Source organism: Mustela erminea, chromosome 7 (genome assembly GCF_009829155.1).
Source record: "Mustela erminea isolate mMusErm1 chromosome 7, mMusErm1.Pri, whole genome shotgun sequence".
NCBI lineage: Eukaryota > Metazoa > Chordata > Mammalia > Carnivora > Mustelidae > Mustela > Mustela erminea.
The window spans coordinates 78976842-78999770 of NC_045620.1; the positions used below are offsets into that span (position 1 = coordinate 78976842).

Consider the following 22929-nt stretch of genomic DNA (forward strand, 5'->3'; position numbering starts at 1 on the left):
AACAAATATTTACTGAGCATCTATTATGCAAGGCCCTAACAAGAAGATAGGGCAAAAAAAAAAAAAAAGGTGAGTAAGACAGCTCTAACTTCCAAGAGTCTTTAAAAAAAAAGCAGTCTGTAGTTGTTGTAGCTCATTAAAATATAAGACGATAAAATAATAAAAGAAATAAAAGAAAAAAGAAAAACTGCAAGATGTTTAAAAAGCCACTGCATAGAAAACCAAGAGAAATTAAAGTTTTCTGTGAATCCTAGTAATTTTCCTGGAGCAATTTTAAAGAATAAATGGAGAAATATTCAGCATTTTATTATGATCATCCTAATTGTTCTTCTTCTTTAATTTGGGCAGAGTTGAGGTGTCTAACCTAGATGAATAGTAGTAATGCCCTCGAAAAGATAGGGAGAATTAAGGATCCTATATGATCTAGATGAATCATTAACAGCCAGCGCTAACTCCCCATAGCTATGAGAGAGAGGGCACCTGTCTCACCCTGGGCTTTAGAAGGTCTTGCTCTAGCTCTCAGCTCATGCTCCTCCCCTCAGGGGGAGGGGTTTTTTAGGCTGAGGTAACAAGACTTTTAGAGGATGGTCCATGTATCAGAATTCTTTCAGGGGGTGGTCCATGATCAGGAATCCCTCAGCTGCCTGATGTGTGCCTCCAGGCCTGAGGGTTGGCCAAAGGGGTGCTATTGGTGTGAAGTGTGGATAGAGTTAAGCTGTATGCATTGTGATGACCCCACAAGTATACGAGGGCTTTGACTAGTGCAGGATAAAGTAGGGATGAGAAAAAAAAAAAAAAGGGAGCTCATCAGGGCCATGAGCTGCAGGCTGGCCCTCTCTATACCATCATTTTCTGTGGAACTTCCAGGAATCTATGAATTCTAAGTTCAGATCTAAGCTTAGGGATCATTGTGAAGGGATATACCTCAACGTCAGAACACAGAATATTTTTTATTTAATAGTTTGTTAGCTTGATTTATGACTTTTAAGTATTAGGGATATCATGTGTCAGTCTCTATATTTATTCTTGCCCTACCCCCATACATGTTAGGGACAAGGCTGAATACAGCCATAGGAACATATGAAATGGGGTTTGGCTCAGACTGTTGTTTCTCAAGAAATCACTCCAGGTCCTTTCCCCTTTGAGTGTCCCTGCACTTGTTTACTTCCTGGACTGTTTCCAACACAGCACTATCTCTCTGCCTAACCTAATGAGAGTGGGTTACTTGTTTGGACCATTGGTTTGGTCTCTACCCTTTTCTTCTCTCTGAATGCTATCTTATGACCTCCACATTTTGGGGTTTCTGAAATTTGAACCCCGGTGCATTCTATCTCCTGGGTCAAAAATCTCAAATTCAAATGGGATTTGTAGGAGAACCAGTTGCATTCTCAGGGGCTGGCATTGTGTAGTTGCCATTGCTGCAAACCTCAGTTGTTCTCTGTTACACTGTATGGTAACACTTTCCTTGGTATGGGGAAAAAAAAAAAAAAAAGGAGGAAAGAAAGAAAAGTCCTCAAAAAGGAAGCCCAGTGTGTTGACAATGGATATAAAAAAGTAAAAGAAAAATACATGAAGTTTTCCATTGAAAAGTTTTGAAAGCACAAAAGCTTGGAGTGACAATATTGGGTGAAGGCTGAGATGGATGACATGTGGTATGTGCAATCACTGTGCTGTACCCCCTGTGTATATCAAGGTTTAGCATAAAGTCAATTCTGATGAGCCCCAAATATCTTGATAGACTAATAATTGTTAAAATTAATTAATTGACGGATTGATTCATTAATTCATTCATTGTACAAATATTCATTAGTTTCTACCCAACAGACTAACTGGTATGTTCCAAAACAAGCCCACCATGGCTGTTCCATATACATAGAAGCACTTCATGTCACACCTATTATAAAAATAATCAGTTCCTCTCTCTACTCTTCCACACAACTGAAGTTCTCCCTTTAAACACTAACATGTCTTACTTTAACTTTTTGGTGGAAATATTTCTAAAGTACCCTCGTTTCCTTAGAGTACACTAAATGTTCATTAATTACTCATAAATTCAATCACTGTTTTAATTAATTTTTAATTCTGTGATGTACTCAGAAAATTTTAATGTATAGATGGCAGTCTGTTTGTTTTCTTATTTGTAATGTATACTTTTGTGCTTCTCTAGTACCTCTCTGTGCTCCTTTTAATGCGCCTCTCACCTTTTAACTGGGAAACCACATTTGGCAAAACTATCTCCAAAATAGTAGTGAGTGTCTGACATATTGTTTGTGATATTTAGTTCAGTAATTTTACATTATCTCCTTTGGCCACTTAAAACTAGTTTTGATTGTTTCCTATTTCTCAGCTGTATTGAGAAGAGAACTTATTGGATGAATCGTTACTAGATAAATGAGGTATTATTGAAACATTATCTAAATATATTATAAAACACATCACAAGATAACTGACTAGTTAGGAAAATGTGATTTTCTTAAAGAGGCTAATTCAGTGAAACTGTTTTGATTTAACTGACTGATTATTAACTAGATCAATTCACTCAATTGTATATATGCCTACATCCAGTATTAAGAATTTATTTTGCCTCCTAAATACTCTGCAACTCAAACCCTGGAATATCTATAAAGATTGTAAAACAAAAATCTTAAAATGAGCTAAGAGGTCCATCTCTAGTAAGATGGTAAGAGGAAAATGTCAGCCAGGACCCCATGTGAAACTGGTAAAAACTATTAAAAAAAAAAAAAAAAATGAAAGCCTTTGGAAATTGTCCTAATGGGCGAACAGCTTATGAAGATACATCTATTGAAAAATACCTATGAAAAATTGGTAATGAAAGTAAGAGCATGTGGTATTTGAACCAAGATCACGCTCTCTCTTTTCCCCTCCAGCTCACTGAGGTAGGGATTCCTCTCCAGACTGGTGTCACCCGGAACATAGAGTTCCCTCTCTCCCCAGAACCCAGACAGAGGGCTTTCTTTCTGGAAGGAGCAGGATGTCAACATTTTTCATCCTGCCCCAAGTGTCTTGCTGCTGAGGCGAGGTCCCAGGTGAGTGCAACTGAGAAGAAGGGACCCCTTTCTTGTGCCCAGCCTCCAATGTATAATGGAGGCTCCACTGAGACCCGAATTACTCTTTCTCTGGCTCATGGGGCCATGGTTCCACACCAGAAGAGGCAAGCTAAGAGAACCCCAGGCTTCTGCTCCCTCCTCCCTGGAGTTCTTAGTTCCTAGAATGGAGGTGACCTTGAAGAGATACTTACTATTTCCCTACTTTCAGATCCCTGGTGCAGAGATTTTTGCTTGGGGAGAGAAGCAGGCCATAAAGCAGATAGCTCTTTCTCGGGAACTGCCTTCTTTTGCAAGCTAGAGTGAGAAATTCAAGCCTAAAGGCACTCTTAAGAACAGTACAGATTGTGGTGAAAGGCAATTGGGAGGAGACTGAAGATACAGATTAAACTGTAGGCCAACTAGTCTGCAGAAGAGAACAGGGACCAGTACAGCTGGGAAGAGCCCTCCAAGGATCAGAACAAAAATCAAACCCTGACCTCAGAAAGTATTCTTTCAAAGCAGCCAAAATCTGAATGGATTAGTTTGTAGAGCAATTTATACTCCAGGGCATTATTAAATGCAACAGAGTAATCAGCTGGCAATTAGTGGGGTTTAATAGCTAAATGTGGTCAGGGAAAGAGAGGGAGAGAGTCCTATCAATGCCACTGTCATTCTGGGCAGCTATGAACACATCCAAACCTATGCGTCCCTGAGGAACAACATCAGAGGCTGAACACTGAAGCAAAGAAAAGAGAAGATGACATTAAATTAATCTAGTCAGTTACTAAACAAATAAATAAGCAAATAACAATAACAAGTCTGGGGTTGGATAGGAGTAGGGAGACAGTACCCAGAATTGGTATAATATGTTTTCCAACATGCCCAGTACCAAGAAAAAATTACAGGGCATGTCAAGAAATAGGAAAGTATGACTCATATATAGAAAAAAAAATTGAAGGCAACTGAAACTACCTATAAGAGAGAGTAAATATTCAATTTATGAGAAAAAAACTGAAGTAGCTATTATAAACGTGCTCACAGAATTAAGGAAAACCATAATTAAAGAATAAAGGAAGGTATGATTATAATATTGAATCAAACAGAGAATATAAATAAATATAAGACTATGTAAGAAAATATAATTTAAAAAAATCAGAGAAATGACAGACTTCACTAGAGAGGATCAATAGTGATTTGAACAGGCAGATAAAGAATAAGTGATCTCAAGATGGAGTGATAGAGATTGTGCAAGCTGAAAAATTGAGAGAAAAAAGATTAAAGAAAAATGAAGAGCACCTCAGAGAAATGTGGAATATCATAAAACATACCAACACACACGTAATGAGGGTATTGGAAGGAAAGGAGAGAGAAAATAATTAAAAAAATTATTAAAAGAAATAATGACTGAAAACTGGAGTGGACTGATATCAGAAAAAAATAGACTTTAAGACAAAAAGTATTACTAGAAATAGAGACATTTTATAGTGATACAAGAGTCAATCCATCTAAAAGATATAACAACTATAAACATATATGCTAATAACAGAGTGCCAAAATTCATGAAGCATAAATTGACAGAAATAAAAAGAGAAATATTCCTACAACAATAGTTGGAGACTACAATACCCAGCTTCCACTAATGGAAACAACAAATAGAAGATAAACTAGGAAGTATAAGCTGTATAACAGTGTAAACCAACTAGACCTAAAAGGCAACTATAGAACACCAAACCTAACAATAACAGAATATATGGTCTTTTTAAATACACACAGAACATTTTCCAGGATAAGCCATAGCTAGGCAATAAATTATAAGGACAGAAATAACACAAAATATGTTCCTGAACTACAGAAGAATAAAACTAGATATCAATAGCAGGAAGAAATTTGGAAAACTCACAAAATATGCAAATTAAACAACACCCAGCTACATGACCAATAAGGTAAGGAAGAAATCTGAAGGGAAATTAGAAAACACTTTTAGACAAATGAAAATGAAGACACAATATACCAAAATTTATGGGATGCAGCTAAAGCAGTGTTGTGAGAAAACCATATAGCAGTAAATGCCTGTATTATGAAAGAAGAAATATCTCAAATGAATAATCTAATCTTTCCCCTTCAGATACTGAAAAAAAGAAAGGCAAATTGAATCTAAAGAAAGCAGAAGGAAGGAAATAATAAAAATTATAACAGAAATTAATGAAATAGCGACTAGGAAAAAATTGGGAAACTGATGAAACCAAAGCTGGTGCTTTGTAAAGATGAATAAAGTTTACAAACATTTAGTTAAATTGCCAAGAAAAAAGAGAGAAGTCTCAAAGTATCCGAATTATAAACAAAAGAGAAAATATTACTACTGACCCTATAGAAATGAAAAAGTGTTATAAAGAACTACTATAAACAACTGCATGCCAACAAATAAGATTAATTGGACTAATTCCTAGAAAGACACAAACTATCAAAACTGACTCAAGAAGAAATAGACTAATAGACAAGAGACCTATAACAAGTGAGAGAGTAAAACAGTAATGAAAAACTTACCAAGGAAGAAAAACTCGGACTCAGATGGCTTTACCTCTGCATTCTACCAAACACTTAAAGAAAAATTAATGCCAATTTGTTATAAACTCTTCCAAAAAGTAAAGAGGAAAGAATACTTTCCAACTCATTCTATGAGGTATTACCCTGATACCAAAACCAAAATCCTCATACACAAAAAAGAAAAATACAACCAATATCCCTAATGAATATGGATGCAAAGATCTTCAACAAAAACTAGTAAACCAAATCCAGCAACATATAAAGAGAATTATACACCGTAATACAAAAAATGGTTCTGGGACTACTGGGTAGCCATATATAGAAGGATAAAGTTAAACCCTTTCCTCGCACTAACTACAAAAATTAACCCAAAGTGGAACAAAGACCTAAATATAAGAGTTAAAAATATAACACCCCTAGAAGAAAACATAGAGGTAAATCTTCATGACCTTGGATTTGGCAAAGAATTCTTAGATACAACACCAAACATGTAAACAGTAAAAGAAAGAAAGTAGATAAACTGGACTTTATCTAAATAAAAAACTTGCATGCAAAAGACACAATGACACCCCAAAGCATGAGAAGGAATATTTGCCAAGCATATATCTGACAAGGGATTTGTATTCAGAATTTATAAAGAACTCTTACAACTCAAAAATAAATAGACTACCTAATTTTTAAAGTGGGAAAGGGTCTGAATAGATATTTATCCAAGGAAGACTTTAAAATGGTCAAAATCACATGAAAAGACATTCAACATTAATATCAGGGAAATGCATATAAAATAGCTAGAATTAAAACAAGAACTGGTATGCAGTCAAATGTTCTACCCCCAAGCTTTATCCCCAGTAAGAACCGGTATGGATGCAGAGAAATCAGAACCCTCGTACACTAGTGGAAAATGCTGTAGCCACTTTGGAAGGCAGTCTGATAGTTTCTCAGACCATCAAACAGAGGTTCCAAATGACCCAGAAATTCCATTCCTACAGATATATCCAACAGAAATAAAAAACATTTCCATATAGAGACTTATATATGAATGTTTACAGCAGTGCTTTTTGTAACAGCGAAAATGTGTAAACAACTCAAATGTCCATCAATGGATAAATGAACAAAATTAAGTAGATCCATATAATGAAACATTACTCAACAATAAAAAGGAGTGGAATAATTAAATGTGCCATAATGCAGATGAATCTTGAAAACATTCATGCTTAGTGAAAGAAGCCAGTCACAAAAAACACATATCGAAGTCCTATACAGTGAAATCTATAGACATGAAAACTATATTAGTAGTTTCTTAGTGATAGGGGATTAAGGCATAGGGAGATGAAAGATAAATGGTATAGGTTTCTTTTTAAGATAACAGAAGTATTCTGAAATTGACTGTGGTGGTGGTTGCATGTGTTTGTGACTATACTAAATAAAATCCATTGAATTATATGTACCATAATAAAAACAACTGATGAATTTGACCACATATAATTTTTGAATGTCTGTATTATCACAGAAACCAAATACAAAGTTGAAAGCAATTGAACTGAATAAAACACATTTTTAAAATTTAACAGAAATAAAAGTGTAGCATTGATAATCTATAAATAACTTCTGTAATTAAGAAAAGCAACAAATGGAGAATTGAGATGGCATCTTACAGAAGAGAAACAGTGAGTAAAATCAAATGAAAAGAATTTCAGCCTCAACAAGTACTCATGAAATATAAATATTAAATAATGAGACAATCTCATACTCATAAAATTAATAAAAATATAAGGTCTAAGAACACCAATGTTGGCCAGGAAGTGGAGAAGCAGAAACTCCACAGTCAGTCTAATGTTAGGCCTACAACCTGATAGCCAATCTGGAAAGTGACTTAATCAAATGTCATAACCTATGTCCTAGTAATCTGATTGCTAGTTATACTCCCTAAAATAAGTTAAGCACATGAACTGAAGGAGACATATGTAAGAATGGTCACAGTAGCACTATTTCTTAATGCAAAAATCTAGAAACAACACAAATGTCCAAGAGCAGGAGATTCATGGTGTATTTACCATGAGGCACTAAATAGAAGTTAAAATGAGAAGCCAAGGGCATATATGACAATGGAAATAGATCTTAAAAACCATGTTGAGGGGCACCTGGGTGGCTCAGTGGTTTAAGCCTCTGCCTTCGTCTCGGGTCATGGTCTCAGAGTCCTGGGATCGGGCCCCGCATCAGGCTCTCTGCTCTGCAGGGAGCTTGCCTCCCCCTCTCTCTCTGGCTATCTCTCTGCCTACTTGTGATCTCTGTCAAATAAATAAAATCTTAAAAAAAAAAAAAAAACATGTTGAGTAAAATTAAGGTAACTGCCAAATGATGCCCAGTTAAATAAAATTTAAATCTTTGAAAAATACTAGTCCACAAATACACACACAAAAATAAATACAAGTGCACAAGTAAAAGCACAAACACACGTGGGATTGATAAACACTGAATTACTAGTAATCCTCATCTCACTGAGAGAGTCTGTGGAATGGAACTGGAAAGCTGTTTACAGAGGGAATGTTATTTTTAAGAGTCTAAAGCAAATGTGTCTTAATGGTAGGATTTAATGGAAAGGCAAAGCAAAAAGATAGTATAGGATGAGAATTAGGTGCACAGGTCCTGAACCAGAATGCTTTGTTTCAAATTTGTCCTCTGCCACCTGCGATCTGTGTGACTTTATGCAAAGTACTTAACTCCATGCTCACTCAGAAAATCAGGATGATAATAATAGTACCACATAATAGGGTTGTTCTGGGAATTTAATGAGTCAATATGTGTAAAAATTCAAATGAATGTTTGGCATGTAGTGTTTAATATTTTTATTTGTAAGCTGCATATTTATGCCTCAATATTTATTTTTCTATTCTAGTTTCTCTGTTTGAAATATCACACAATAACAATACTATTATTTTTTAAATTATACCAGACTTTACATGGGAAAAAAAGGCAGAGAGGGGCTATCCACAAGGACACATTTGAAAGCTGATCAGTCCTTGCTTTATAACCCAAATATATAAATTTCTAAGAAACATAAGTTAATTACAGGGTAAATAGTCTAACAATTAAGGAAGTGACTACACCAGGTAGCAACTTACTGAGTTTAAAAGTATTTGTTAAGATGTCTTTTGCTTGTCTAGCTTTTCCTTATGCAGTAGGCAAGTTTTAAAAAATAATCAAGCAATAGTCTATAGATTCCCCTGCCCTTATTAGCACATTAACAGAGTGTGTTCATAAAGAAAATAACCAGAGAACAAGGTAAGGAATTATATGAATGCCATATTTATGACCCCGTGTACTGGAGGAATGCAATGATGAGAGAGGGTTGTTTGGCAGGAATAATAGGGAAGGCTGATGGGCTGCTTGGATTGGGTGCTTGTTTGTTTGTTTGTTTGACTAAACAGAAATCAGGAAGACAGGAAATAGTACAAGAAGCAAGAATGAACATATCCTGAAAAGGGACTATCTGTTTGCTAGGAATAGAGGCTTTACTCCCTGGAGGGGTGCGGGGGGCAGGAGAGACTAGCGGGTTAGATAAGCAAGGTGGGTGCCATTAATATCAAAACTATACTTGATGACAGTTAAAGGGGAATTCTTTAAGTGTGACTTCTGGTGGAGCTGATTCTGGGAACCCTTTTACTAGGAAGTAGTTTTGCTTGAATCTTCCAAAAAAAGAACTCCATATTTCATATCCTTGTCAAGTGAGATGAGAAGCTATACCTTGAAGCTACAGATGAAGTAGAAGACATTTGGAAGGATTTTCAACATGACAGAGTCTCCTTTAGAGCAAATACTCACATATATAACTAAACATTTAGTTTTAAAAACAATGGCATATATTTTAGGAGAGGAAAAGCAACTAGCTGTGAAACCTCTCACCACATCTTTTCTGGAACTCATGGAAAGAGCCCTACAGCCATCTTTACAACCACCCAACAAGCTCTTGGAAATTAGCTTTTTCTGTGATTTAATAACACCATTTACGGGAAACAAAACTTAACTTTTTTTAATACCCACTAACAGAATGAAGGCAGAGGGATAAGGCAGTAGCCAGTGAACAATTCATTATCTTTGTGAAAACAAACACGTAAATAATCCTTTACTTAATTTCATGGATGTGGAGTGGGTAGGATAGGAAGTAAATCCTTTTAAGATACTATGCTGGTGGCTGTAAACACCCTCTCACCCTACCCTGTGGTCCCACTGACATGCTGGTGCTAAAGTGAAAATATTCTACCAATTCTAATAGACTGAAAATAAAAATAAACAGCTTAATTACATGGTGGGTGTTTCTGAATGGCTTTCTGAATTTTAAAGTGCTCATCATATGTCTCTATTATTTCCACACTCCACAAGACTTCCTCGCTTGTAGTACTCAATGAAGTGAGATGGATGCCACGAACAGCCAGGAAGCATCACGTTTCCAACCCTAGTATCTCTGTTCATTTCATCATTGAGGAGGGCAGTGAAATGATAAGCATTGTGGCAACCTTGCTGCCCATGTCTCTACTTGAATATCATGCCTCGCTCAAAACTTTTATTTCAAATCAGGAGGGCAAGAACCACTGGTTGAGAAATATTTGATGAGATTTTTTTGGTCAACTGAGATGTAGATTTCTAGATTTCAGGATATGTTGTAAATTTTCAGAAGATAGAACCAAATCTATCAAACTTAGTAGTGCTGCAAAGGAAAGCTTACATAAAAGCTTCATGAAAACAGAGAAAATACTGTCATGTTACTAAAGAAAATTATTTTGAAAACTCCTTTTCCCTAAAAGTCAATTAGCAGACTATGTGATCCATAAGGCAACCACTTTTCTGAACTTTTTGATGCTGGAATTATGAGCAAAGGAGAGGATGTGAAGGAGAAGAGAGATATACATAAAGCTAGAGATACAGAGACAGAGACAGAGCAGGAGAAGGAAGAGAAGAAAGAGAAGGTAAAAGAGAAAAGAGGGAGCAAATGATGAAAGGAAGGAAGGAAGGAATGGAGGAAGGAAAGAAGAAATGAAGCACAAAATTTTCACAACTAAAGAAATAGGATTTTCAAAAGCTTTCAGGAGTTTATAGAAATATTTGATTAAGTTGATAACTGGAATTCTCTTTGGAAAGTGTCACTGTATTTCTCATAAAAGAAATGCAGCAGATGCAGTTTTATAATGTTTTATAATAACAAATACGTGTTTTCTACCGTATTCGTGGATTCTTACTTGTGAATTACACTTGTTTCCCCTAAAAGTCAACCTAGGCTGGTCTTTTCAAGGGAGATGATATACATATGTGGGAGATACAAAAAAATGGAAGTCTTGCCATGTGTGCTAAAAAGAAAAACAGTGGGTCTATTGAGAGAGAAGAGCAAGGCTAAATAAAGCCCAGAGACAGAGACATGTGGGTGAGGGGACAGTCACTCCTGAAATTCTGACAGTTCTCCATTTCCTGAAGTCTCTTGAGTTCTAAGAGACACTTTTGTAGTTCTCATTTTGTTTTATCTCTAGTGCAGAAGGTTTGATTAATCATATTTCTTGGTTCATGGCACTCTCTTGTAAGTTGATACAGGGATCCTTCTTGTTTTACAAATGCATGTGTCTATGTATGTATGTAAGAATGTAGGTGAAATATGCATTCATTTTTACTCTCATTCACCATTCCCATTTTTCTTACTCTCATAACCACCACTCCAATATAATTAACATATATGCTTGAAATTGAATTTAACATTGAAAGCATATATGGTATTTTGTGTGTGGGTATTTTTTTTTAATTACATGAGTGACATTGTGCTATAGCCTCAATTTTACTTACAATTTTCCTTCATCTGTGTGCTTTAGAGATCTATCCATGTTCCTGTGTATCTGTCCACATAGCTATTTCTAATTGCTGCATAGAATTCCACATGAATCTACTACATTTTGCGTATCTACCTCCTTGATATATAACTAGTGTTCCATTTTACACTACAATACTAAATCTAGAAAAAACATCACAGTACGTGTCCCAGGATGGAATTTCACTGTGTTGTACTGCTGGATCATAAGCCTGTAAATACTGTATGACAAACACTGCTGAATGTATCTCTGGGACATTACAACAGTTTCACCACTCATGAGTACAAGAAGCCTTTTTGTCTCCAACTCCTCTAATTTTTGTTAATCTCATGGGTATTAAAAGACATCTCTTTCTTATTTTGACTTTTAATCGTTTAATTATTCATGAATTTGAACATCTTATTCTTTAGTTGCTACCATTCACTTTTACCCTTCTGAAAATTGTGTGTTCATATTCATTCCTTTTTTTCACAATTGGGAGATCTTTCTTATCATCAATTTGCATAAGTCCTTTAAACAGTCAAAATATTTGTTCCATTTTACAGTATCTTCCTTATCTTTAAACTATTCACTCTGTGGTATATCTTATTGAGCAGATATTTATAATTTTGGGGTAACCATATTTAGTTGTTCTGTAGAACTACTTTCAAGAAATACATTATTTTCCTTTTAAAATGCTATCTCAGGAGACAGGAAAAAAGAGAAATCCAAACAACTCATAAAATTAGAAAAATCTTAATTTAAAGAATCAAGTAAGATCATTACAAAAGATATACTCCACTTGACTTGTACACATAGGTGATAAATTACATAATACTAATCAATTTAATACTAATAAATTACTAATAGCAGATTAACTTTCTCTAATAGTGGATTAAAATAAAGTGATTAATGGTTTATTAAAAGAATTCAAGGATAGCTCAATATCATCTATTATTCAATTACACCTATAGAAGGAGAAATATAACAAGATTTTAAATAACAAAATTCAATAGAAAACACATATTTAAAGGAAAAGATTTAAATGGATTCACTTTAAGTTTAGGGAAAAAAAGGTATTCCCATTATCTATTGTATAATATAGAACTGTGGGTCATTAGCAATTCCATAGGCAATAAAAGAACTATGAGGTCTAAGATTAGGAGAAAAGCCAAAACTTCGTTATTCTTCCTAGAGATTAAAAATAAGGCAGATTATTAAAACTAGAGGGAAAATTCAACCAGATTGTCCAACAGAAGATAATTTCCCGCAAAACTAATACCATTCCTTGATGATATAAAAATTAATTAGAGACAAATCTGAGAAAAAAAATGATTCCATTGACAATGCAAAAAAAAAAAAACAACCCACATTAAACCTATTAATTATCTGGATATTAAGTTGGCAAAGAATACACCAGAACTCTTTGGAGAGAATTTTAAAAGTAAATTTAGTAACATGAAAGAACCTATTTAAGGACAGCCCATCATCATTGGTGAAATGGCCTAACTTTATAAGTTATTAATTCTGGTCAAACTATCTTATAATTTCAAAACAATCCTTATCAAAGCATCAGCTGGATTTTTTAAAAAGAAACTTGACAAATACTATAAAATCAAATATAAAAATGAATAACTTTGAAAAAGAAAAGTCAAAACTGGGAACTTGTCCTCTAGATATTAGGACTTTAAAGTCATTGCAATAAAAACAGTTTTATAGCTCTAAATGGACAAATATAATCACAGAACAGGCTAGAGAGAGAGGTCAGGGTTGAGTGTCCCTAGGCTTCCTTGGCCTTCGGGGAGGACAGCAATTGGCCCCTAGATGTCTGCAAAATTAGAAGCCTGACCCTCAGGTAGCAGCTTCTAAATTATGCAAAGAGGCTTCTTTCAGGAAAGACTGAGAGATGGCCATTTCTCTTTTGACTTCTGTGCTGAGTCCTGACAGGGATAGCTGGTTAGGAACTGTTTCTTTGTTTGGGTTGCTAAGTTTTATATATCATTGCCAAAAGAGACAAAGTTTTCTTTTTCTTTTCTGCAGGCTCCAGAATGGCATCTTTTTATTTGGAGACAGTAAGTCAAGTTTCTTGGGAAATTATTTCAATTTTAAGGCAGCTAGTTCCATACACAGAGAACTATGGACTGTGGAACTGAACGGGACTCTTGAGTTGACCACTCTGGACACTTAACCGAGAGCGGGGAAGGAACTGCTTAGTTTGGAGGTCCTGGATGCAGAGACTGTGTAATCACTCAATGTTTTTATCTTTCGATGTCTAGTTGTTCGCTCCTGTATCACCTTGAAAATCTCTAGTGGCAAAAAATTTATGTATTCCATCTTGCAGGTGGCAATTTTATTGTGAAACTCTAGGTACACATAATTTTCCTCTATGTTTAATGAAATTTTCCTTCCTCCTTTACATTACTTACTCACTCATTCAAAATTTTCTGTCAGTAACGGTATATTCACTACCCACTTAGAGCCATTGTTTCAAATTCTGATTTCCAGAACAGCAAAAATGAAGCTCTCCTAATGTAGTGTAGAACTTAAAATACTGGCGTGATTTTGGATTTCAATTCTTTCAACCATGACCTGGTGTTCAGACTTTCTCCATCTTGGTTTCCTTCCTCTGGATTAAGTGTCCCCATTAAACTATGGCACCCAGAACTGAACAAAATATGCCGGATGTGGCCTGAGCTACAGAGTGTAGGAAAACGATTACTGGTTGTAATTTAGAAAAAGGGCTTCTACTAATGCAACCTACGAATGGGACTTTTTAAAGGCATCTGCCTTAGACTGATGGGTCTTATTAAAGTTGTGGTCGGCTAAATCCTCCAGATCTTTTTCACATGAATTCCTGCCAAACCAAGTTTCTCCATCCTGTACTTGTACAATTAATATTTGAACTTTTATACAGGACATTGCATTTATTGCTATTAAATTTCATCTTATTGGAATTTGCTCAGAATTCCAGCCTGTCAGAACATTTTTGAATGTTGATTGTTGTATTTATTATCCTTTCCAACTCTGTGCCTTTCAGATTTCATAAATTTCCTTTCCATATTGTCATCAAAATCACTGGTAAACAGGCCTAATGAGGCTGGGCCAGAGAGGGAATGAGTGGCTGTCCACTGGCAAATGGAGACTAAAATAAATTATTTGGGGCTGATTGCTGACTTCAGTTAACCCACTTTTACTCAGCTTGAATTTCATCCTGACATTAATTTTAGAGGAAATACTACTGGACATTTTATTTAAATCAAGTGTTTCTGCAGATTTATTATGGTTGGCCAACTTTATTGTATTATTTGGAGAAAAAAAGAAGTTCATTCATTCGTTAGCGCCTACTACATGCCAGGCAACATTATATGCTAGGGAAGTAGTATAAGCCATTATGAGGGATTTTAATTGTAATTGTAATGACAAACCACTGGAGAGTTTATTAGGCATAGAAAAATGACCGGAGTTCAAGGGTTGAAGGGTTAAAAGATCACTTTGATATTAGGTATAGAATAGATTATAGAAGCGCAGGAAGGTAAGCAGGGAGACCAGTTAAGGAGATTAATTGAAAAAACACCTACTTCTGCGACAGAAGATCTAGCTTCAACTCTTAGCTCTGTCACTGATGACAAAAGTTGGGGAGAGATGTTTTAGCCAAAAACAGAGGTTCCCTTATCTGTGAAATAAATAAGGTGCTTTGTGAAACAACCTCTACAACACTTATCAGCTCTAATATCCTGTATATCTGGAGTTTAATCAACACTAGTTGATTTGTTTTCTGTCAACCCCAGAACGTTTCAGGCTCTATGACGATGTCACCTTTCCTTGGTGTCCCTTATTTCAAACTGAGACTTCCTCTGTTGTATGTGATGCTTCAAAAACTGTGAGGGTTGGACCTTCGGAACAACATCTGCTAATTCTGTATGTGGGCCCGTAATGTGGAACTTACTTCAAGTAGCTAATTACATACCATAAATAATCCCTTACCTGGATGACATTCTTCATTTTACACCCTTTAACTGTCTGCTCTCTGAAGACCTTCCTCCTTGTTTGGCAGGCTTTAGCAAACTTAGACCTGAATAGTTCCTCCTTCTTGTTATTGACTATATAGTTGGATGTTGTTATACATGTATGTCATCACAGATGCATTGGCCGCTGCCACAGCTATCACAGAGCACACACCAAATGGTTGTATTTTGGCAAGAGGCAGTTAAAGAGACCTTCATGTTGCATAGGCTTACCATAGACTGGGAGTAGTCTCTCCATCTTCGGGAAGAAGTTCATCTTCTGCTGGGTTGTATCATCATCACCCGCATCAGCAGCAACATATTGTCCCTGAAATACATTAAATGTGTAGTATATGTCTGCTATGGAGCTAAAAGATTTATGTGCATTATCTCACTTTATAGGGCAATTTATTCAGACATCCACTCATTCATTTGATTACTATTTATGGTACACCTCTGATGTACCAGATACTGAGCAAGCACTAGGATGTGGGGGTAATCCAAGCAGTTGATTTCCTGCTTCATGTCATATGTAGCCTAGAGGGAAAAGATGAGCACTAAACAGGTGATCATAATGAAGTAGATACTATTTTTCGGAAAAATGCAAGGTGTATGGATGCTTGTTAAGAGATGGACCCACTAGGTAACTCCACCTTCTGCTATTTTCTGAATATACCAAGCACTCTTCTACTTGAGGATTATTGATTTCCTGCTCCCATTATCTAAGGTTCTCTTCTAGAAATCCATATGGCTTATTCCCACATTTTATTCATTCAAATTACAAGTTATTATATTGGTGGAGCCTTTTCCTGCCACTCTACTTAATGATGCAACTTCTCTCCTCACGATTTTCTATCCCTTTACCCACCTGATTTTTCTTCACATAATTCATCAACACCTGAAGGGATATGTATGTCTCCCTTCAACCTACTACTCTAATAAGTAACTTGCATGAGACCAGAGACTGTTTTATTCACTGCCGCTTTCTGAATGCAAGAACAAGAATTGACATGGACTAGGTTCTTGCTCAATAAATATCAGCTAAATGGTCGACTGACTGAATGACTAAATGACTGGACGAATGCTCTGTGAGAGCTGGGGCAAAAGCTTCAATTTCATCATGCTGTGCCACAGATCAGGGCCTTGTGTTTTGCCTGACACTGAACAAAAGAGAGACAAGCATCTCTGGTTTAAAGAATGGTCATTCCATATTTGTGTTGGAGGATGGCTATGTTAATCTAAAATTCCTGCACAGAGAGAAGAAATAATCTTGAGCGATTTTGTAAAAGAGACAACTCAGAGGTATAGTACTTGCTACAGACAAGTGTTGAGTTGATGAATGAATGCATATACATGTGTGAGTGAATGAGTGCCTGTCTTGGTTTGTTCCCTTGTATAAAATTATGTACAGTGTTTCCATTTCCCTGTGTTCTGTGAACCCCTTACCCCTTCTTGGCCCAGTCTGTTCCTCTTCTCTTTTTCCTAGCCCTCTTTCTACATATATCTGGCCCAGATTCTGTCCTCTGGTGTTAAAGGTAGAGGACTATAAAAAGAAGGCAAGATTCAAAGTCAAATAGCAACGAGGGTCACAGAAACACAAAGAAAATGAGCTGAATAAGAAGCAGTATGTGGCCTTTGGGAAGCAGCCGAGAGCAGTCTCTTGTCCTAGGCACACACTGGCTAGAAAGCAAACCAACTTGATGGGGAGATATTACCTCTAGAGGTGGAAAGGGCAGAAGAAGGGATGCGATTGATGAGAAAAAGCTGGTCTTCAAATGGGAAGGCATAGCTGGCTTTAGGAAATCAGAAGACACAGAGATCAAGAGCGTCCTAGTAAAATTTGCAGGAAGACCAGCAGACCACCAAGGATTGTTCTTAAATGACCCAGCAATGAGAAGGAAGAGAAGACCAAGGACTGGAGTTGGGTCACGGAGTGGGGGGTGGGGGGGTAGGGGAGGTGGTTTGGGGAATTGAGAGCATCCCAGAAGAAAGAGCAGAGCCTGTGTGAGTTCACAGTCACTCCTTCATTGGAACAGACCCTGTTTTCTTCCCTTTGCATAATAACAATCTCCTCATGTCATTCTGTTTTCCATAAGAGGCAAGGTGAGATGCCTTGGCAGCAGCAATGCTCCTAGGCATCACCAAACAACTGACTAAAAAACACTCAGACTCACTTATGGGCCTCATGAAATTTAAAAAAAAAAAAAGACTTTTTTTTTTTTTTTTCCTTACAAAACTCTCCCCGGAGTTCAGTTATTCCAGTATTTGTTTGTGGACAGGGCTTCAACTTGCAGCTTCACTGACCTAAGCTGAAGCAAAGGGATAGTGGGAAATTATCCTGAAGGACTGTTTTTAAATGTAAATTTACAAATGGGTCTGTCTGGAGAGTCAGCCGAGTTAAGATGTCTTGGCAGGTAAATATCAACATGAGGCCTTCTAAGTCCATTCCTTGTTTCTTCCTTTAAGAAATAAGAGATAATGTTCAGTGAATCACCAGATGGAGAATTTGTTCAGGCAAAATGGCTTTGCAAGTTCCCTTGTAAATCGCCTCTGGCTTCTAAAAAACAGTAGCAAATGTGCCGAAGACTGAATTAGCTAGAACAGAAGTTTCACTTTTTCACTACAAGAATTATCTGGGCCTGAGCAAAAACCTGGACTTCCAGAGTTGGAAGGGATGTGAAGAGACTGTCAACCAGGCCTCTGGTTTTAGTCAGGAAGGTTTAACAAGTTAATGAAACAGGGTGAGGTCCCCTTCAGACTTGAAAGAAATCCATTCCCTTCATAAACTTGAATCTAAAAGGAATTGGCTACCCATAGGATGTGGATACTGAGGGAACAACATTGACCTCTACATGATACATATTGTGAAGCCCTTGTATAGGTTGGCAAATGGCCTGGGGTTGCCCGAAGATGACAGCCATTTTAAAGTTGACAGCAAGAGATGAGACTCTTTCAGAAAGCCCGAGGTTGGAACTTTGTCTTGCTTTCCACATTTTCAAATCTTCCAGAAGATAAGATTCAACCCGAGAGCCTTCAGCTGAATTGAGCAAAGGACACTATCTACATTGAGAGATACAGACCACCATATAGCTTTGAGGCCTGCGTCTTGAGCATATTCAGCGTTCTGAAGTGTTTTTAGAAAACAAATGCCTTTCTAGAACATTATCTTAGAGGTACCCCCACCACCACCACCATTCCCAGGACTCTGTAGGGCTTTCCTCTCATAAGACTCCACAAATGGGGGTTTCTGCTGAGTGAGACTCTGCTGAGGAAAAGACTTCCACCTTCACCTTCACTCCTCCTGAAGTAGAAAGAGGAATTGAGGAAGTCATGCGACAGGGTGGAAAAATAGCAGTTGGCTATTTTTAAGCTGTACCTTTCAGCAGCTTGGGTGAAAATCAGGGCATTGAGTCAAAATCATAGAGCCACCTACCCAAAATTTACTGGGCTTTTACATGTGTTTCTTTTCTTGGAACTAAAGTTTGCACTTGAGAGGGGGAAAGCCTGAGGGGATTATGGACTGTGTGCAATTTAAATTCTTTTGCATTTAGTGACTTATTCTGGTTAGGGAAGGATTCAGGTATTTGGATAATTTCATAAACCATTGACTTTTTAAAGAGGAATATGAAGAAACATATGCCAATTGAGTTAGAAGCTGGGCATAACTGTGAGATGGATATTAGTCCCTTTTACCAAAATGTGGTTTATGAGGCTTTTAATAGAGATTAAATTGGTGGAAACCAGGTTTTACCTTATTATGGATTTGATAGTTTCTACATTTATCTCTCCAACATAATACTGAACTGTTGGACCCAATGTAGAGTCTTATACTCTGTGTAGATCACCTAGTTCCACTTTGCAAATAAGAAATGACAAATTTTGATATACAAATCAAAACAATTCATTGGCAATTAGCTATTTATTTCTATACAAAACCCTCCGGCTGTCCCTGTTTCTGTTAATGGCCCTAAGAACCCTGGTGTGTAACTTGGGATCACTTTGATGTCCATACCCATTCCCATCCTGGGATGTTCTTCACTTGCTAAAATTCTACCCATTCAATGAATATTATTGAGTTATTGTCACTGGTAAAACTCTTTAGACAATGATATGTACTATGAAGAAAAACAAGACTAAGGGGAAGCCGAATGCCAGGTTTGGAAAGATGCAAGTTTTCAAGCGGTAGTCAGGAAGACCTGTCTGTCTGGGAAGGTGAGAAGACTGAAAATTTTAAAAGCAAAGTGGGCAGAAGCGGGTACATTCATGAATAGCAAGGGGCCTACTGGCTGGAGGGAGTGAGGGGAAGATAGAGGGTGACAAGGTCAGAGAGGCAGGCAGGGGCCACACATGTGGGGCTGGAGTTTATTTCAAGTGTGAGAGCAGTGGATGGCTGTGACAATGACAGTGATGAGGGTGACAGAGTGCCACTCCTCATGGAGCTTCCACTCCAGTAGGAAAAGAAAGGTGAACGAGTACACCAGAGGTTAGTTGGTTCCTGCTTTAAAAAGACAGCATCGAATGGACATTTACAAAGTCATGAATCCATAGGGCTCCAAACTGCTGAGTTTACCCCAGTCTGCAGAGAGACATTATCCACCTTGAACTTTCCTCTACTTGAGGGTCATATGTCAGCTTTTCATCACTTTGCAACAAGGATTTAATGCTCAGGATGGTATACATATTTTCTAACCTAGCGTTGGGTAGAAAATAAGATTTTATGTTTTCAGGACCCTCATTAAATCATTTTATAAAACAGATTCTAAGACTCCCTTTTCCAAAAATAAATGCTTTGTGTATGTTTGCTTTTCAATACTGGTTCTTAAGATTGATGAAGTTATGACTTCGGCTACCCAATGGGAAATCTTGATGACATCCTATCTAAAAGATTAGGGGCATGTGTGTGTGCGCATGCGTGTGCTCTGTCTCCCATCATCTATGTGAGTTCTACGTGAATGAATGAAGGAGGACATGAGAAGAAATGAGCTGGGGTTGCTGTTTCTGAACTTAATTTTCTTTTATCCTCTATGTCTTGGTTCACTTAATATAATTAAGACAAAGGTATGGATGAAGTAACCCCTCCTTCCTCCAGCTCATGTGTCATGAATCCCCACAGTGGTGACCATGGAAGATCTGAGCCCCTTGTTCTCCCACACTGGACCCCTCAGTCCCTTTACAGAAGAAAGGATGGCACTAGCCTACTGGCTAATTTCTAATATCAGTCTGGAACCTTCTACATAATTTGACCCTTTTTCCTTCTATCTAGATAAAGAGGTGAAAATCAGTGCCTCTCGAAATAAAAGCAGATTTACGTTCCCATTACTCTCCAAACCATAGAGAAGGAATTGGGTCAGACCACTTGGCCTGAAGCTGCTACTTCTGTATAAAAGCTTCAAAGGACTACCCTGAGGGCCCATGGCTCCCCACGGGCCTTGTAGCAGCGCTGATGTTTACAGACAGAAAATGGAAGGACTCTGGTGTGGAGGCAGGAGGATGGAGCTGGGAGGAGGGGCAATGGGTGAAGACAATTCTGCAAAGGAATCAACCCTTTTACCTACGGCCTTTTCCCCCCTGCACAGGTCCATTACTTTCTTTCCATTCATTTACACTCCTATTCAGCGAGGAGGAACCAAAGAACCAAGAGCCTTCTTTGAACAAAGAACCCAGAAGGGTGGGGCCTGGACAGGTTGTGATAAAGGCCATCATTTCAAAGAGACATGATGAGTAACAGAAATGCTAGCTTCTTGCTTCAGTATGAAAACGCTTATGTGGCTTTCTTTAAAATTTTTTTTGGGGGGGGTGTTGCAAGGGGAAGGGGAATGAGGAAGAGGAGCAGGAAGCCAAGGCCCCACTTTATCCAAAGCCCAGGGGATTAGAGGGCCTGAGCAGTGCCAATTCTGTTCAGTTCACCTGAATGAGGGCTAAATAATAAAATCACATTATACAATGTGGAAGTCAAGCCAGAGCAATGAATACAGAACAAAGGTACTTTGGAATATGCCATCCTAATATTCCTGTCTGCACAGTTTAGGGTTCTTAAATGTGTTTTATGTTTAATGAAAGAAACAATGACTTTCAGTGGAGGGAAAAAATAGATCTTTAAAGATAATCAAGGCCTTAACTACCTACCTTAGGTAGCTGAGAAAAAGCTACTGTACTCTTTATTTTTTAACACTCCAGATATGTAATTTAATGCAGGTCTAATGACAGTCTCAAACATGGGGCTTTAATCGAAATTGTTCAAGCTCAGTACTGTGACAGGAACTCACAAGCCCCCAACAGTGCTGTCCATTTTCTCAGGTTCTGTAAGAAAAAAGGAAAGAAGAAAAAAACCTCTTGAACTTATGTTGCTATTGATGTGTAATATACAATAAAAAAACAGTTAAATTTCAATTACCCACAGGTAATTATAATTTTATTGTTTGACTGTACTACAGGGATTTTTGTAATTCCCAAGACTAATAATTTTCTATAATTTTACAGGTTGTCAAATAAACTATTAAAGATTATCTTTGAAAAGGCGTCTGCAATTGTAAGGACATATCATACTGTTCATGTACTGTATTAGTAATTAGAGATCCCTGGATAGTGAAATATCTGTGCTGGGAGCTCACCACTGGTAGCACATTTCCTCACCGCCGCCTCTAATCTCCCACGAAAGCTTTCAAACTTCTCAGGTATTCTGTTCACTGCTGTAGGACGTGTGTTCAAATTTTATTCATATTCCCCCCAGCAATTCCAAACGGTTTGTCAAGATAAATCTCTACCTCCTGGTGGGAAGAAGTTAAAACCAGGGGGATGGGCCCCACCTATGGTTAACAGAAAAATCTCAGGACCAAATGCAAACGAAGAGGCGAGGGAGTGGAAGGCTGGAAGGATTGGAGGAAGGTGCCTGTGCGTGCGCGCGCCCGTGCGCATGTGCGCACACATGTGTTGGGTAGAACAGAAAGGTCTGGGGGCAAAGATAGTTATACGGTTGTTTCTACCAATAACTATTAGAATCGATGATAGGAAATTAGCCCCCATAGCAAGATTCTTTCTGAAATTTTCTTTTGCAAGGCAATTTCCTTCTGCCACGGCCATGTGTACATAGTGGAGTGGAGACTGAGGAGCCTAAGGAGATAAAGTCTGTGCTTTTTGACCAGGCATCACTACTCCTGTCTATGAAACCGACACCAGTGACAGATCAAGGAGCTGCAGAGATGACTCCTTCCCAGATCTTCTTCTCCAAATGCACTAAGCCTGTCTCGCCTTCCTGCTTTTAAGCAGTCTGTCTTCCTCCCCTTTCCTCCCAACTCCAACTCACCCTTTAAGACCAAAGTGTACATCCTTGATGAAGATGCTATTAAGTCTTTTTTACTTCTATTAAATATTTTTTTTTCTGGCTTCTCAGAGTATTTCCCCCCCCCCTTTTTTATTATCGGGGCAAGAGGCACCATGTCAGGGAAACCCAAAGAAACCTGGGACTAAATAAGCAGCCGGAGAACGCCTTGAGGTGTCTGAGGGATA

General features: G+C 37.5%; 1 long non-coding RNA gene across 1 annotated transcript in view; it reads right to left on the bottom strand.

Moving 5' to 3' along the window:
- Positions 1 to 22929, bottom strand: part of LOC116595615 — a 371042-nt gene that overhangs the window by 50502 nt on the left and 297611 nt on the right. Inside the window, exons 6-8 of the long non-coding RNA XR_004287772.1 lie at positions 21550 to 21723; positions 15658 to 15751; positions 14998 to 15092 (exon numbers count right to left, since the gene is read on the bottom strand). This is a non-coding gene — a long non-coding RNA (uncharacterized LOC116595615). The remainder of the gene's footprint in view (positions 1 to 14997; positions 15093 to 15657; positions 15752 to 21549; positions 21724 to 22929) is intronic.